At 36.0% G+C, this 18744-nt stretch overlaps 1 pseudogene; it reads left to right on the top strand.

Annotated features, from left to right (window-relative positions):
- The first annotated feature begins 6002 nt into the window (after nt 1–6002).
- Nucleotides 6003–7377, top strand: LOC143533618 (putative carboxylesterase 18 pseudogene; annotated as a pseudogene).
- Nucleotides 7378–18744: the final 11367 nt, after the last annotated feature.

The following is an 18744-nucleotide window of genomic DNA, read 5'->3' as shown; positions in this document are numbered from 1 at the left end:
ACACTCTCACTCTTCCTCATCCATGTCGTCTTGGTCGAATAGGTCATCATGATTCCTTGATACCTTGTTCGATGAGGACGAAGCATTATGTTGTGACATAAGAGCTAGAAACTCCGGGTCGCTAAAAATTCGATCTAGTTGAGCCTATAAGTAAAAAGAATAATTAATTACTAACATGTATGGGTCAAAATTACCTAATCCAAATTACCAAAATAAAAATATATATATATATATATTTTTACTGGTGTAAAGAATGGCTGTGATGTCGGCTCCTTATCATATTGATCCGCGACACTCGAAGATGCGGCTATAGAAGGCTTAGGCCCGATACCTCTCGTACACCCGCGTCGATGACCCAACACCTTTTCAAATATTCCGACCGCATTTGAAATCGGCTCATCAGTTTCTTCAAATTCGCCTTCGCTATTAGGCTCAGTTTGCTCCTCGATCTCTCTCCTTAATTCATTCTATATTTTATAACAACACAAAATATGATTAATATATTTGAAAAATATACTTTAATAAATATATGTGAAAAATATACTTTAATAAATACATACATATTGACGCTCCGCCACCTCACTATCAAAAGTGCCATCCCGTCGACAATGAGCTTTCTTAAAAACTTGGAGCTCGTTCAGGCGCCGTATAACATTAAATATTAATATGCAGACAATAAATATATATATATATATATAATTTTTGTATGTGTGTATAAAAATATAAATCATTACATTTTTGTAGCCATAGCTGCTATAGGATGCCGTCCCCCCCCCCCCTGTTTGTGTATTGCTGCTTTTGTCGGTTTGCTGTGTTGACTGACGACAAGTTTTCATGTGACACGGTCTGGAAAAGGTTGATAGATTTCTTCCATTTTTCGTCACTCATCTCCGTGTGGGGTTTGCTCTTTGTTAAGTCTATATTAGCCTTTCCACCCACAGCCGTATAATGGCCTTTTGCTTTGCTTTTTCGATCTCTATATCGCTTTGAGATCACAAAGTCAATGCCACCCCTTAACAGATTTTTTTGTGGATCTTGCTCTATCTCTTGTAAATTGAAGTATCGCTAGAAGCAATTAAAAGAAATTAGTTAATTAAATAAAAGACAAATAATTAAATGAAGAATATTCAAATTAACAAATCACTTACACCAAGATGCTCGAACAAAGCATTTTTCTCCGCTTCAGACACATTCGCCCAACTTTCCTTGTCAAAGGCGATGTTCCTCCCCATGTATATTCCCACTTCGCGAATAAACATGTCGGCAACCTCACCAATCGGAATGAATGTAGCACTCCTGTCAAATATGAGGGACAAAGGCCCCCCATTTTTCTTGTATGCAGCTGCCAATTTCTTATTTTTGGCAGGACCTCGTCCCTTACGTCGAGGAGGTAAAGCTACAAATACAATTAAAATTTATTGGTCACAACATGTATAAATATAACAATATATGTATTTATAATAAATGAATAAAATATAGTAAATAAATAAATTATAGTAACCCTTACCATCCTCCTCGTGAACACCTCGCCGAAAACCACCTGGAGGTGGCAGATCCTCGCACCATCGCCGCCATGTCCTCGAGGCATGACGTCCGCCATGATCTGAAAAGTTATAAGATATGCAATACAAATATATAATACGATTCAAGTTTTCTATTGCTACATAAAAATACAAAGTTTTCTTATAACCACATACAAATACAAATTACAACTATTATTTTAATCAAACTCTCCCTCGAATTCTTCAGTGTCTGCCTCCGATCCCTCTGCCTCCTATCCCTCCGTGTCGTACTCAAAATCATCCTTGTCATTATCACTCTAGTCATCAGACAATGTATTAGCGGTAACCGTTGGTGGATTAACTTCAGTTGACTTCTCACCCACAGTGACATGAGAAGACGTGTTTAACAAGTATTGAGTAAAGGCAATGGAAAGTAAACAATTAGATGAAGAATTGTTATGAACAACGTCAAGATCTTCTACTAAGTCATTGTCAACATTTTTAGCATTTTCAACGCGGCCATCGTTTAATGTAGGTGGATCCCAAATTTTTCGATGATTAACATTCTCGACAACCCATCGGTGGTTATTATTTTGGTTTCCTCGACAAGGTTCTTGAATGTAAAACACTTGTTTGACTTGTGAAGCAAATATGAGTTGATCTTCTTTGTCCTATTCGTGCTCTATGTTGATACTGGTGATATTATTATCATGTCTAACACCCCTTCGAGTATCATACCACTTGCACCGAAATAGGACAGTTGAATACCCATTTCCATAACACAACTCAATGATCTCTTCTACTTGGCCATAGTATTTCTCATGGTTCACTCCTCCTGCTAGAACCCCGGAGTTTTGCGTTGTTCGTTCTACGTCATGACCACGCACTATAAATCGAACACCGTTGACTATGCAAGCACTGTAAGTAAGTCATTTATTTCCGCATCCATTGACAGAGCATACAACTCTGGGTGGAATTCAGGAGAATTTTGTACTTTCATTGAATATAACTAACAAATATAGAATAATGCATTACTTCATCAGGTAAATGCATAACTAAATGAAAAGGGAAATACCTAATAGATTATATGGTTTACCTTCTCGAGAAACCACTTTGGAAATTTAGTTTTAACGTCATTTTGGGGATGTTCATATCTGAATTCACTAAGTCGACGACAAAAATATAGACCCAATAAGGAAAGAGAAAATACTTAATTGATTATAAAAAGTTAAAGAGATGAGTGCTTACTTCATATAGTCCCTAACTTCTTGACAGCTATCGAGGACAAACCATTCGAAATTGACCTTCTCATTGATAGTAAGATATTTGATCTTCTTGGCTAGCCAGGCGACATTTAGACTCAAACACCCACAACTTAGTTTTTTTGACAACGGCATCTTCGTTTCTGTCGGGGCGATTGAACCGAGTTTGAACATCTCGAAGATACATCGAACAAAATGATAGAGCCTCTTCAGCAACATAACCTTCAGCTATAGAACCTTCTGGCCTTGCCTTGTTTCTAACATAATGTTTTAGTTTTTTCATATACCTTTCAAATGGATACATCCATCTCATACAGACTGGACCTCCACGAAGTGCTTCATCTGGTAAATGCAAAACTAAATGAACCATAATGTCAAAAAACGCCGGAGGATATGTCAACCTAACTTGCATAATATCAAAAGAATGGCTTTCTTTGCTTTCTTCATATCATCTACCAATAGTGTTCTTGAACAAAGCTGCTTAAAGAACGTGTAAAGGTCTACTATAGGCGTATAAATATCTTTGGTCAAAAACCCTCGAAAACCAATCAGTAACAAGCGATGCATGAGAATATGACAATCATGAGATTTCAACCCAGTAATGTTAGAGTTGTTATCTGTGACTCTCTTGCTCATATTAGATCCAAACCCATCCGGCAGTTTAACATCTTTTATAAATTGACAGAAAAGCTTTCGATCACCGACCTTTAGTGAGTATTTTGGGTGGGGCCTATAAAACTTGTTACCCTTTCGTTCCAACCATTGTGTTCTTCGAATATTTAGATTTTTCAACTCGACTCGTGCATTTGCCGTGTCTTTGGTTTTATCGTTCATTAGAAGAGTACCCAGCAAACTATCACACACATTTTTTTACTATATGCAGATAATGTGACTAAAAATTACAATTACTATAAATATATAGATTTGCATACTTAGTAGGAAAAATCAAGATAATGTTGGAACGGAAAAAAGAAGAAAACATTACAAAAGTCCATAAATTTAGCATTAAGATTTATACTATTAAAAATTTAAAAGTAAGTTCTCAGATTACCTTTACTTGAGCTTTGACTCTCAAAAGTCAAACCAAAACCAAGTATTAGGCTAGAACCTTTTAACAAAAAACTTTTTTGAATTTTAAAACATTCCAAATTAGTCTTTTGTTCTCAAACTAACACGAAATCAAAATAACTTAAAACCTAGCTGACTTTTTACTAAAATAAAAGTCAATAGCACACTAATCTTTGATTTGTAGCCAAATGAACCTAACGCATTGAATTTTGAGACAAAATTACCATTTCATACTTATATCAAATTGCCAATCTGGGGCTGCTACTGATTAAGTTTGACCAAAATTAATCTGCTGCAAATTAAGCCCAAATTGAATATGTTAACAATATGTTTGTTGCCTGAATTACCAATATACCTTTTTAAAGACCCTTACGTCCATTAACGCTCGCTAGTTTACGTTTGTTAAGTTTGTTAGTTTACGTCCGTTTATATATTTTATATTAGCTTTAATAAAACCTTTACGTCCAACACATAATTTTTTAAATTACTTTAAACTGATTTTAGCTCAATTATGTATGTTCAACTATGTTCAATTATGTTCGGTTGTTATGTTCATGAGCCATTTGTTTATACTGTTAATGAATGAACACAAAAAAAAAATCATGCTCTTTATGTTGAATTGTTCGTTTCAATCGTTTAAATAGTTAAAGTCAGACGAACAAACATGAAAACACTCTGTTTGTGTTCGTTTACAAGCCAAGCTTAGCAATTAGTCACAAATTTTAGATTTTACTTAGCGTAAATAACCATCTCCATTGCAATTAAATATACACATTATTACTGGTAAGTCAAACAACTGATTGTTAACTTTATAAACATTAAGAATGTATAAACCCTATCTGCCCTAACCTGAGCTTGGCAGCCCATATCTTCCCAGCATTATATCTACTAGTTCATCCAAATCTTCGTTTTTCCGATATCAGATTTCGTTTTAATATGACAGATACCTCTTTTGTGCAAAGAACTCCCAAATGTGTTAACTTCATAACTAGCTCCATGTAATACCCATAATACCATAAGAAAATTCCAAAAGCAAGCATGACTGGTATATAAATAATAATAATAATAATAATCGAGCGATGATAAATTTCGTTTTCAAATTTGATACAATAATATCCATGTTTGACAATCATTATGTTTCTTTCTTTGTTAAATCTAATTAGAGCATTTGCCTTTTGCTTCAACTAATAAGAACCCTACTTAAGATAAAAATAGCGATAACAAACCGTAAATGGGTCACAAAAATGAATCTTCCTACTCATAAAATTACCTAAATTAGCGACTAAATCAGCATGCTATTTTTACATATGAATTGAAAATTAAGGGAATACAAGAACATTTAAAATTTATACCTATATTTAACATTGGACAAAATAACTCAATTTGTTAAATATTGGAATCCAACTAGCCTTTATATTATTTAATAACCGTAAAGGCATTATTAGTTATTGGCACAAGAGCTTTGTAAGCAACTAGTTGTGACCTATCTTTCTTGGCAATTGCCAAAATGTGATTTGTCACTTATACATATATCAGAAGTTGAATACTAGGTTTAATTTAAAAGAACCCATCATAGTTGAAAGCCGAGCGCCAAGTTGAAATATATTATCGTCATTTGAAAAACACTACTGAAGACAATATTTGGTGAAAGTTTATTTAATTTGAAAGAAATAATTCAACTTGGCCATGGTTTCCAACCATCCTCTTTCGTGACAGTTGCCCATCTACATTTGTCAATATTAATTTTCATTTATTTAGTACAAAATGTTTGCCATTTGTAAAACTAAAACGTTGAAAGTTTTTTTAAAAAAGTGACGGCTTATCTGAAATAAAAAGTGACGGACAAACATTCAATGTAAAACAAGTTAACGAAGGGGAAAATCATGAATAGAGCCTTTTATTTTTGACAAAACTAAAAAGTTGTAATAGACATTAGTTATTGACTGAAGATGAATTTTTTAATTCAACTAGACCCTGACCATGACCAACCTTTTTGGTGTGAACATGCAGGTGAAGGTTTCATTTGACTGAAATATTGAAATAATCAAAGATGGTGTGATATAACGTCGCATATTTTGCAGTATAAATAGAGTTGATGTGTTTAGCATTTGTCACACAACCTGAATTTTGAATACGTACCTCTCTGATCACAAAAGTCTTTCAATTAATTATGGAATCATCAGCAGCAGCGGAAACTCCGAAATCTCAGCTATCCTTGCCCTTGAGAACACGAATTGTACTATCGGCAATAGACCTTGCAATCGACCCACTTCTCCGGGATGACGGCACGGTGCCCCGCGGTCTTCTCAATCTCGTGGACTTTCAGATCCCGGCATTGTCCATACCCGTCAACGGTGTCAAGACACACGATGTCATGGTGGATCCAACTCGCAATCTCTGGTTCCGTGTATTTGTCCCCACGCAATACGCTGAAGAAGATCTCCCGGTGATGGTGTACTTTCACGGCGGTGGATATATTTTCCTCTCCCCGGATGTGGCGATATTAGACTATGTGGGCCGCAAGTTCTCGAGCGAATTGCGTGCCATTGTTGTTTCTGTCGACTACCGTCTTGCACCAGAGAACCGACACCCTTCCCAACATGACGATGGGTTTGATGTGCTGAAATTTCTGGACAATGAAGATAACCGGTCAAAATGGCTGCCGGAGAATGCCAGCATTTCACAGTGCTTTATCGTCGGTGATAGCGCTGGCGGACACCTAGCTCATCATGTGACTCTAAGAGCCTCCCAATTCAAATTCCAGCAACTCCAGGTACGACTTAACTATATATATGTAAACATATGCTACTGGATTCATGCATTATTATCCGTATATAAACATATCTAATTTCCTAGTTTGAAAAATCAACAACTTTGTATCTTTCTAATTGAAGCATCGTACACACGTAAGTTGTATTTTGTAAGAAATTAAGAAGAAATGAGTGATCTAAAATCCAACAACAAATACCACCCGCATGATTGCTGATGAACAGTATGATGGCTTGTAGGTAATTGGGCTAGTGGCGATCCAACCGTTTCTCGGCGGGGAGGAGCGAACAGATTCTGAAATACGGATGGATGGATCAGTACCTCTCGTGACAATGAAGCGGACCGATTGGTTTTGGAACGCGTTCATGCCCCTAGGTGAACCCTTCAACCGAGACCATCCTATCATCAATGTTACCGGGCCCAATGCCGTGGACATATCCAAAATGGATTTTCCAGCGACAATGGTGGTCACGGCTGGGTTTGATACCCTCCGGGACCGACATATAAGGTACTACCAGTGGCTCAAGAAGTCCGGGAAGGAAGCGTACTTGATTGACTACCCAAACACATTTCATGAGTTCTTTCTCTTCTCGGAGTTGCCAGAATCCGATCAACTTATGTTAGATATGATGGACTTCATTAACAAGGTCTTAAATAAGGTATTGACGAAAAGCCTCCAAACACTAAACATTTTGTTTATGCTAATTTGTTTATGTATTTTATAATATTAATTTTAATGGCAAATTATAACCTTTGTTTATTGCTTTTAGGTTTAGAAGATCTACAATGACATGGAGCTTATGAAATGGCGAATAATATGATGAACTTTAATTCATTATTTGTATGTTATTTCGTTTAATTATTTTTTTTATTTTGAAATAAATACAAGTTGCTTTATGTTGAAATATTGTTAATATGTAATTCATTATTACCTTCTTCTTTTGTATTAGTGAGTTAATTTAATTTGTACGCAATGGAATTTTAAGTGTTGTTTAACCCTCTATTGTATTAATATCACTAGACATGTGTTCGTGTGATGTGACAGGGAACAAAAATCCTATTAATTATGTAACAATTATGGATGTTCAAAGTTTGTTTGAAACCTTTAAAATGTTTAAACCAATCATCATTTTTGGTCAGCCGGTGTTCAAACCATTGCAAACGGTCTTGTTTATGGTTTATACCGAAAATCGGCCATATAAAACCGGACCGGACGGTAAACTTATTATTTAAGCTCAATGTGTGAAACCAAACTATTAGTAGCGATTCAGTTTAAATATTCAACAGTTCAGTCTCCGTTTTCATTGAAAAAAAAATCGAATCAACTGTTTGGCTCACGGTTTAACATAGAAACCGTTAAAACTGAATTGTGAACATCCATACGTAACATGTTAATTTTTTTAATTGAAAAAAAAAATTATAGCAATACTATACCCAAATTAAAGACAATATAGTGCTCATCTTTATAGCGCAATTTTTTTTTATTAAATATTAGCGCATGAAAATGTTATGGTCATTGAAAAATCATTGATGGGAAGTTAGTTTACAACTAAAATTAAAGGAATATGTGGGTTAAGATGAATTTCCAAAATTTACAAAAGTTGAGTAAAGGGGACAATGTTATAACTATTTCTATGTATGTTTTCTAATTGGCATATTTGTCCCTATCTTACATACTATATGAGATGTACCTTATACAAGTTGTAAAAACTTAAAAAATAGGTGTTTTAATTTAACCTTTTCTCATATATCATACATACATACATATATATATGTGTGTGTGTGTGTGTGTGTGTGTGTGTGTGTGTGTGATGATGATTAAGGCGATAAGTTATATTAGTGCGAGAGTGATAAATAAACTAGACCATTGATTACATTAATCAATGGCACATATTGATAATGACAAACTGATAATTATTATTGTAAGGCCCTGTTCCTGGGAACCCTACTTTCACGCTGGTTTGATTTACTTATTCACATAATTCGGAAAATCAGAATTAATTAAAACATTTCACGGAATAAAAGTCAACCATTCTTACATAACTTAAATACTTTGTCTTAAACGGAAATAACATAAGTCTTAAATATTAAATATAAATAACACGTGACTCTTCGTTTCTTCGATGCCGGTCTTCCTTTATTCGCCACGTGTCCCCCTCTAAGCAACCTGCCTCGTTCTAGTCACCTACGTGCATACTAAAAGTCAGCTACGCTGAGTGAGTTCTAGTTAACTAACATACATTGCATCCACTTACTTATTAATACGCGTCCGAGGATACGTATTAATTAGGATACGTATTAATTAGTTACCTGTTCTTCTAACATTCATACATACATACATACATACATACAATCTTCCATACTTTATCTGACTTTCTTTAATTAATACATACGTGTCCCTTCTATATTTTAAAGAGCCTTTCGCCCTATAACCTTCGCAGATATTATTACGGTCCCCAACCCTTTATTTTTCGCAGATATTATTAGGGTCCGCAACCCTCAGATATTATTAGGGTCCGCAACCCTCTATTCTTCGCAGATATTAATAGGGTCCGCAACCCTCTATTCTTCGCAGATATTAGTAGGGTCCACAACCCTCTATTCTTCGCAGATATTATTAGGGTCCGCAACCCTCTATTCTTCGTAGATATTATTAGGGTCTGCAACCTTCATTAACCGTTCAACCATACAATCATACATTCGTTCGTTTCTTACCTTTATCCGTTAATTATAATATAATTAATTATAACTACGGGCATACTAACTAATCATTCAATAATGTTCACATACATACAAAATTGTGCCTAATATACACTTACCATTTAAGGTAAGTATATTAATCTAACACGTCGTAGTATTGTAACGCCCGTAAATTTTGTTAATCGGCTCGATCATTAAATAAATGTTTGTCAAAAAGCCGGGGTTTCATCTTTCTAATTTAGAGCCTTGTAATACGTTTTAAAAGTCCGTTTGTCCATCCTTTTTCCCAAAACATCCCCTCTTACGACTTAAAGTATTATATTAGTATGTAGCACCCGACATTTTCGTTTATCGACATGCACGTTGTAGAGTTTGTATATTTATCGGGTTTGAATCGGCTTACTTCGGGGACCTCCTTGTCATACCCGTAAGTTGAATTAATTGACTTTCCACACAAGTTGCTACACACTTCATACTAGAGGGACTAGAGTGTAATTTATTTTATATCATAATATTAAAAAAGAAAAACCCTAACCCTAACTCTATTCCCAGCAGCCGATCGGCCTCAAGACCCCCCTGCTCGTTTTTATTCTACCCAGCCAAGTTTCAGCCGTGAAAACTTCAATTCAAGGTCGGTTTTATGATTCCCTATGTCTTTTACACCTTAATTGATCATATTAATGCGCTTATTGGTCGTTAAGGTTGAGTTTTGATGATAACAGTTTGTTGACAGATTCGTATATGTTTATTGTAGGGTCTGTAACGCGATGATAATCCATTGTTTTTGATCGATTCTTGATTCCATGATGTTCTACTTTGAGTCTAGTTTCCAGAAAGGCATAATACGTAATTTTTGGACGAGATTTGAATGGTTTTTATGAATTTATAAAATCGAGTGTCAAAGCTGATGCTGGATGACGGATTCTGGTCTGTCTTCCCAACGTCATAACCTTTTTTCGACAGGTCCAAATTGGTTGGTTTCACTGCTGGAAGTTAGTATTTTGAGTTAGGAACCAAACCCAATTGGAATCGTTTAATTTGGTTTGGTAATGAATTTTATAAAAATAAAACTATTTTGTTGCGCACTGAAATAGCTGCATGTACCTTGCTGTGTTGGAGGAATTTTTATAATTTTTGTGTCCAATAGAAAAATATAAAAAAAATATTTTTATAAACCTAAAAAATTTATTAAAGTCTGGTAAAAATTTAATAATTTATTTCAAAGTTTATCCCATGTAATTAAATGCATCTTCGCATGCTAAAATCTACACGTTTTACTCGTTATTAATCGATAAGTTCGTTTTAGGCTTAACCGGTGGATTTGGTTAGTTGAAAGGTTTTAGGGGCTGAGGTAAAGTAATTGGGTATGGGTTGGGCCTTGGGCCAAGTGTTGGGCCTTGGGCCAACGTGTTGGGCTTTGGGCCAAGTGTTGGGCTTGGGCCAAAGTGTTGGGCTTGAACGGCCCATTAGGCAAGAGTGTTCTTACGGTCTAGTTTAGTAACGCGTTGTGTACTATTTACAGGCCCTTACTTGTGAGTGCGCACTTAGGGATTTCCTAGCTCGTTGCAGGTGTTCGATCGATTCCAGGTGAGTTCATGATGCCCTTTTTACTCTTTTCAAGTTTTGGGCTAGCATGCACACCGTAATACAATTTTACACGATTTTACTCGTTACAACTATTTGGATGGTATTACATAGCCTTATTCATATTTGTGCATTTATGAAACTATTTGTGAACTATATTTTATGCCTTAGGATATTGTAGACTCGTTTATGGTCTTATATTCCTTAAGATTATATACCTGAATATGGTCTAGACTCGATAATGTTAATATGCTTGGTAGTAATTGAATACGAGTAGACCTATTTACTTAGTTCATGTATTGGACTGATTAATATATATTACCTTATGGCCCATAGGCTTACTTGTAATTTGGAATGTCTTGGGATGATATATATATATATATATATATATATATATATATATATATATGTGTGTGTATATATATATGTATGTATATATATATGTATGTATGTATATATATATGTATGTATGTATGAATGTATGGAGGTATGTATGTATGTATGAGTATGTGTTACCTTATAGCCTACGGTTGTGTAATGATATTTAGTTCCTCGTGACTAAGAATGATGTGAGTGGGCTTATTGATGTGTGTGTGTATGGTAATCACGGCCGGGTCAAATATATTACTCGGGTTTTCAAATCCCGTGGTGGAGAGGCCCGTGTGGCGTGATCATCATTTTGGCGGGTCAAATATATTACTCGGGTTTTAAAATTACTTGTGGTCTAGGCTCGAGGTTGCTATTAGGCCTAGTATTAATTCCTAGTATTAAACGATTTTTCCTAATGAAACGTTTAAACTATTTTATATAGGCTTGCTAGTATATAGTTGGGCTTGGAATGTTATAGTATGTATATATATATATATATATATATATATATATATATATATAAATTATTGTTTGGCCTATATTTGGCGATGTTGTAGTCGTTTCGACTACTGATGTTTACTTTGTGTTTGCATACGGATGGATGGTAATCTTGGCCGGGCCAAACTATATGACTCAGGTTCTTAAATCCTGTGGCGGGTCCTGAAAAGCCCGTGAGGGGGGAGGCTCGTGTGGCATGATCATCATCGGATGTTACGTGTTTGGGTTGTACGTATGCTCGACCCTGATGTTATTACTTGGATGAGAAGTTACGTGTTTGGGTTGTACGTGTGCTCGACCATGATGTTATTATTTGGACGGTATTTATAGGGATATAAATATATGGATGTATATAGATGTCTAAGTACGAATACTTAGTGTTGATGATGGCCTAACTATTCGTATCCCGTATTATATTTTAAACTCTTGGAATGTTTTATAATCCCGTTTTTATATTTAAACTCTTGGAATGTTTTATAATCCCGTTTTTATATTTTAAACTCTTGGAATGTTTTATAATCCCGTTTTTATATTTAAACTCTTGGAATGTTTTATAATCCCGTTTTTATATTTAAACTCTTGGAATGTTTTATAATCCCGTTTTACATTTAAACCCTTGGAATGATTTATTTAAATGTCTATTATTAAAACTTGAACTCACTCAGCTCAAGCTGACTTTGTGTGTATGTTAGATTGATTTTCAGGTTAAGGATTGGAGGTTATCGCTTGGAAGTGCCGGGGACTACTCGGAAGGTTGAAGGCATTTCTAGTCGAGGATTTCCAATAAAACGGATATTATATTTATATTTGATTTTTGGACACTTGTACCCATATTTGGGATTTTCTTTAAATAATTACACTTTTTCCGTTGTTATTTACTCTGAACTTGTTTTAAATAAAAACGAATTGTTTGGTTTTAAATTTTTATGAATTTTTGGATATGATGACTAACTGTGGGATTCCCAGGTTTCGGGGTCTTACAAGTATGCACACAGCCCCATAAAACGTAACACAGAAAAGGGGCTAGAACTCACCTTTAGTCGGGTCCGCTCGGAGTTAATCGTAATTCCTTTTTTCAGTTGAGCTCGACTAACAGTTTATTAAATTGCATGTATTAATCCTCTATTTTTAATTATTTTACATTCAAAAGTTAACGGAGTTATCCTTTACGTTAACTAAACCACCCGTAAAACCTTATCCAATCGATTATATTAGTTTAATAAACTTTAGCTTCATTTATTAGTTTATTAAACCTTAACCTCATTATTATAATTCTTTAACGAGCTTTAACGGTTTCTAAACGAACATTCGGGCTTTGATTCCTAAACGAGGCGGTTCTCGTGTTCGGTTCATGTTTTACTTGAGTTGGGTCCGTGTCGAGTTTGTAGTAAGTCGGGTTCTTAAACGAGTCAGGCTTTAAGTTTGGTTTATATTTTTATGTTAATCCTTTATTATTATTATTATTATTATTATTATTATTATTATTATTATTATTATTATTATTATTATTATTATTATTATTATTATTATTTACCTAAAAAGCCCTTCCCCTCACCATATTTATACCATCAACCCCTCTCCCTCATTCCTTAACACCTGCCACAGCCGGCCTCCGCCGTTCATCTATTCCGGCAGCCGCGACGGGAAGAAGAAGGTTGGAGTTGTACGATAGAAGTTGGTGCTTGGGTTTGGTTTATAGTTGAACCACCCCTCTTGCCATTCAATCTAGCCGAACCCTTCACCTCTTTGCTTGACTCGAGCCAACCATGGATCCAGTTGTAACACCCCGCAACCGCAGCGGAAACGTAAACGGGATGCAACAGACACCTCTGATATCAACCACATTGTTTATAAAGAAAACTGAATGCATTAATATACTTCAAAATTACATTGTCTCGTACTTCATTACCGTCTAGGTGATACACACATCATACAATACGATACATAATTCTATTTGTTATAATGTATCCTAACATCCCGCACGCAAATCTTACACACATCAAGCACTTAGCACGTAAGCAATCACTTCATCTTAATTGTACCTGAAAAGCATGTGAGAAAACGGGTCAACTACGAATAGTTGGTGAGTTTCACAATTTGAGTAAACCATGATAAATCCATATCAAAATATAATATTATCTGGGGACACTGTTAACCCAGTACTGTACTCATTCCGGGGGCAATGTTAACCCAGAAACACGATGTAATTATGCTGAGCCCACAAGTGAAACCTCTGACTATCACACACAACCCCCGTGGCATATCCCCCGCCCACGGACCCGTGGCATATCCCCCGCCCACGGAACTGCCCCAAACCGCTATGTCTAACATTACATAGCAAAATAAATAACAACAAAATAGACATGTGCAACTGGCTGGGAAACATCAGCAAATCCATGCCGGACCAGTTGGGTTTGTCAGACCAATAGTACTATCCACACTCTACCGGCTTTCAGTTAATCACTCGTGTTCCGGGGCCTTAGAATGTTAGCAACTCAGACAATTACCATCTTAGTACATTTCCGTACGATTCCCGTACAATAAAATATATATAAATCCACGCATGTCCATGCGTTCAGTATGTATTTAAACATTTCAGTAATAACATGCTTCCGCCCCGAGAAACTATTCAAAAACAATTCAGAAAAAGGGGGCTCGTGAAACTCACCTTAGCACATGCAAGCAGGTAACAACAATAATTATCAATTAACACGTCCAATCTGTAATATGATCCCTACGATCGTTATTATACAATTATTGTTTATATAATCTTTTAACCATATCAACCGGTACATCTGGGGACACTGTTAACCCAGTACTGTACCCGTTCTGGGGGCAATGTTAACCTAGAAACACTTCTCCGGACTCAGATTGTGATATAGTTTAGAGTTCCATGGTCACAACTATTATTAGTCGTTTTTCTCGTTTTGCGTGCCTAGCACGGTTATCCGTTTTTACGTTTCAAAAATGAGTTTGGTCACACACGACCCGAAAGTAGTGGTTGACTGATAATTTAATTAAAGTTGTGAAATTTGAGCTCGGTTTAGACGCCCCGATTGGCCGCGGGTCCCGTTTCCGTCTTTGGCGTACCGGAAACTGTTAAATCGGTTAAAAATACCCAAATCATCCGAATTATTTTCGGATGATTCATTTTTACTTGTTTAACTCTATTATATGAAAATAGTTCAATTTTAGGGTTTTTATACACCAGTCAGTTCGTTTAGACGAACTTTACCGGTTTATGCGTTTTAGACTTTAAAAGTTTGTTTTTATCTTCATTTTAGCACAAATAATTATCCGTTTTGTCTCGGATCTTGAAATTTTGCACAAATCACTTTTTGACAGTGGGGAAGTTTATAAAAATTATTTCCAGAATTAATCTTTATATTTAAAATTTATTTATCTATTTTTAAACACCATTTAAACACTAAATATGTCGTAAATACCAAACGATCTTAGAAAAATCCCAAATTTTTCCTGGATGTCCCCTGCCATCCACATAGTCCCCTGTAATTTTTCCAGAACCAAAATATTATTTTACATGCCATTTTCACTAAAACCGAGCAAGAAAACCCTAGAACTCGTTTAACCGAAAAGCTTACTTAGACTTTTCCAACGGACCTAAAATTTTGTGTGTGACTTATACGTGTTATAAAAAGCTTATCTGAAATTTTCCAGAATTTTTCATGATATTTAACTATTTTTCACCATTTTTAGCCAAAACCGAGCATTAAATTCACCAAATATTCATCCTTTGTCCAAAAATTACCAAAACTTCACAGAACTCATATTTACATATATCTAACACCTCTGTAAAATTTCATAACCTAACTCTAAACACATCACAATTAGTCCAAATCTCCAAAACCGAACGTAAACCGAATATACCTTTCGTTTTCCGCCACTACAAGCTACAAACTCGTCTTTCCGCCTTATCTACCACTAAATACAGAACCTACAACAAACATACCACAATACCAAGCAAGTTACACTCACGATCAAGCCTCTTACACTATAGTTTCGGTTATGATTCAAAAACAAAGATTTAAACCGTAAAAATTCGTTTTTGGTTCGTTTAACTCCTTTCTTGGACCAAGATCCCTTGTATAACCCGTATACATCACTTGATCATGCAAGAATCGGTTTTCATCTTTGAAACCTCATTTTCTTGCAAACAAACTCAAGAAACGAAGATGAAAACGAATATAACTCGATCTTTACCTCGTTGTTCTTGCTACAAAACCCGGTTTTTAGTTCAAGATCTTGAGAGAGAGTGAAGATTGTTGAATTGTTGGATGAAAAAAAAAGAAATGAAATGAATGGGGTTTACCCAATCCGATCGGAACTCTTAGGGGGGTGGGGTGGGACCCACCTCTCCATTCTAGGCCACAAGTTTGGATTCCCGTAATCCAGATAATATTTTGGATAATCTGGTTCAGTTCGTTTTTCGGTTAGATGTCTAATTCGGCTTAAAACGAGGCTAAAACGGTCGTTTTTCGGCTAAAAAATGAAATTTATATAAAACCGACTTAAGAACTTTAAAAACTTAAACCATGACTTTCATTAACTTAAAACATCATATTATTAATAATTGCGCATCTTTTTCGGCTTGATCGATCGTCTCTTGCTCGGTTTGGTATTAAAGGTTTCGTTTAATGTACCGACGTATCATTAAATCGAAATTCTTTTTCTGTGCCGTACTTTACTTATCCCGAAGCATTAATGCTTCGTAAAATCACTAAATATTATAGATATCGTCTATAATTGAATCCTTGATTCGTTCGGGTTTCAATAACTATCGATCGATTAATCGCATATTCAATGCGATGAATTATATATTCACGTACAATCAATACAGTGAACCATGTATTCTCGTATAATTACTATGGTAATTCATGTACCCGACATTAAATATGACGTAACTATTGTCTACCGGTTAGGGTATACCGGGTTTCTTCGGAATCGTTACATTCTCCCCCCGTTAAGAAATTTCGTCCTCGAAATTTTACACATCCACTATCCCCTTCCGAGGGAAAGGTGGGGGGTTTTTCCTTCAGAATTCACCCTCGCGTTACCAGGTATAATCTGGTCCTCGCTGTGAATTCCACTTAATCTTAATCAATAAAGCTTGGTACGTCCAAACTGTTTAGTTTTCCCGTCTACTAACTCTACGGAATTATTTATGATATCAAGCATGTTTCCTATGAGTACCTCCATTACTAGTACTTTCGTTGCCTCATCGCTTAGGTACTTTTCAATCCGAATACATGGCAAAACATCATGTATAGTACTTAGCCCCTGGAGTACTTTAATCGATAAACTAAATGACCAATCATGGAGATAGTCTCATGAGGTCCAATATATTAAGGAGCTATTTTCGGTTTTGCCAAACCTCATATCACCTCTCTAAGGTGATGCCTTAAAAATACCTTGTCACCTCTTTCCAGCGACAATGGTTTCCTTTGAATGTTGGCATAAATCCTTTGCCAATCTCGCGCTGCTTTCAACTTCTCTTAAACATTATAAATCCGATTGGTTGATTCTCGAATTAATTCAAATCTTATGGCTTGATTGACGCCCATTTTCAATTTAACAAATTGGTAATAATTACTTCACCCATAGAAAGCTTCAAGCTCTCGATGCTTCCTTCCCCGCCTTCCAATATTGGAAGTAGGATGACTATTTCGATCTGAGATAATTGAAAATGGTACTCCACGACGAGATACCATTTCACCATCATGAATTTGGGCGAGAATTCATTGTGGTAATCGACATGGATTGGGATGAAATGCGAGGATTGGTTAATCGATCCGGGATTACCCAATTTACCTCATGCCTTTGATATATCTTGGGAATTTGCGTCCCGAAACCCATTGTAATTTATTCCCACTATCATTGGCGAATTTTCTGTCGTTGTGGCGTTCCCAAGGGTTTTCGGTATGCAGCCTTATCTCTTGCATAACTTAAATTTTCACCAACATACGTAACCATATCTTTCTCCACACTCGGTCATTATCAAAATCCTTTCAGATATTCGTATCATCAATAGTCTAATCCGATCCCGGATGTATGGAATATTTCGATCTATGCGCTTCGTCCATGATTAATTCACGAAGGTCATGGAGGGTCGGGATCCAAACCCGATTTTTGAAGTAGAGAATTTCGTCCACGCGCTGTTCGAAATTCTTCTCATTGCCGTAAAGTCCCTCCTTTTCCAATTGTTCCTCTTTCAACGCCTCACGTTGAGCGACTCGAATCAGATCCGAAAGGTTCGACTGGACTATCATCCCCAGTGCTCGCACTCGCAATGACTTAACCCGATCTTTCCTACTCAAGGCATCGGCTACGACGTTAGCCTTGCCGGGGTGATAACGGATGTCACAGTCATAATCGCTTAACAACTCGACCCATCTTCGTTGCCTCATATTCAGTTCTTTCTGATCGAATATGTGCTGCAAACTTTTATGATCGGTGAAGATGGTGCACTTCGTACCGTGGAGATAATGTCTCCAGATTTTAAGTGCGAAGATAACCGATCCCAGTTCTAAGTCGTGAGTAGTGTAATTTTTCTCGTGTACTTTTAACTGTCGGGAAGCATAGGCTATAGCCTTATTATACTGCGTCAACACGCATCCTAACCCTTTACGCGATGCGTCACAATACGCGACAAAACCATCGTCTCCATCGAGGAGACTTAAAATCGGCGCTTGGCACAATTTTAATGGTTTCTATCTTATTTGGATCTTTGTGAAATCCTTGTTGCTTTACAACATGACCAAGGGATTATGCCTTCTTTATTCAAAATCACATTTCGAAAACTTCGCGTATAGCTCCTCTTGCTTTAACACTTCCACAATTTTCCTTAACCGTCGTTCGTGCTCTTCTTTACGTTGCGAATATATCAAAATATCATCAATGAATGTTATGACAAATTTGTCTAAATAAAGTTTACAGACTTGGTTCATGAGTTCCATGAATGCTGCCGGCGCATT

Source organism: Bidens hawaiensis, unplaced genomic scaffold (assembly GCF_021521415.1).
Source record: "Bidens hawaiensis isolate Kalapana, Puna unplaced genomic scaffold, B.hawaiensis_p1.1 tig00000760_1, whole genome shotgun sequence".
Lineage (NCBI taxonomy): Eukaryota > Viridiplantae > Streptophyta > Magnoliopsida > Asterales > Asteraceae > Bidens > Bidens hawaiensis.
Note: the sequence above shows the minus strand (reverse complement) of the source record. Positions and strands in the feature narration are given on the sequence as shown.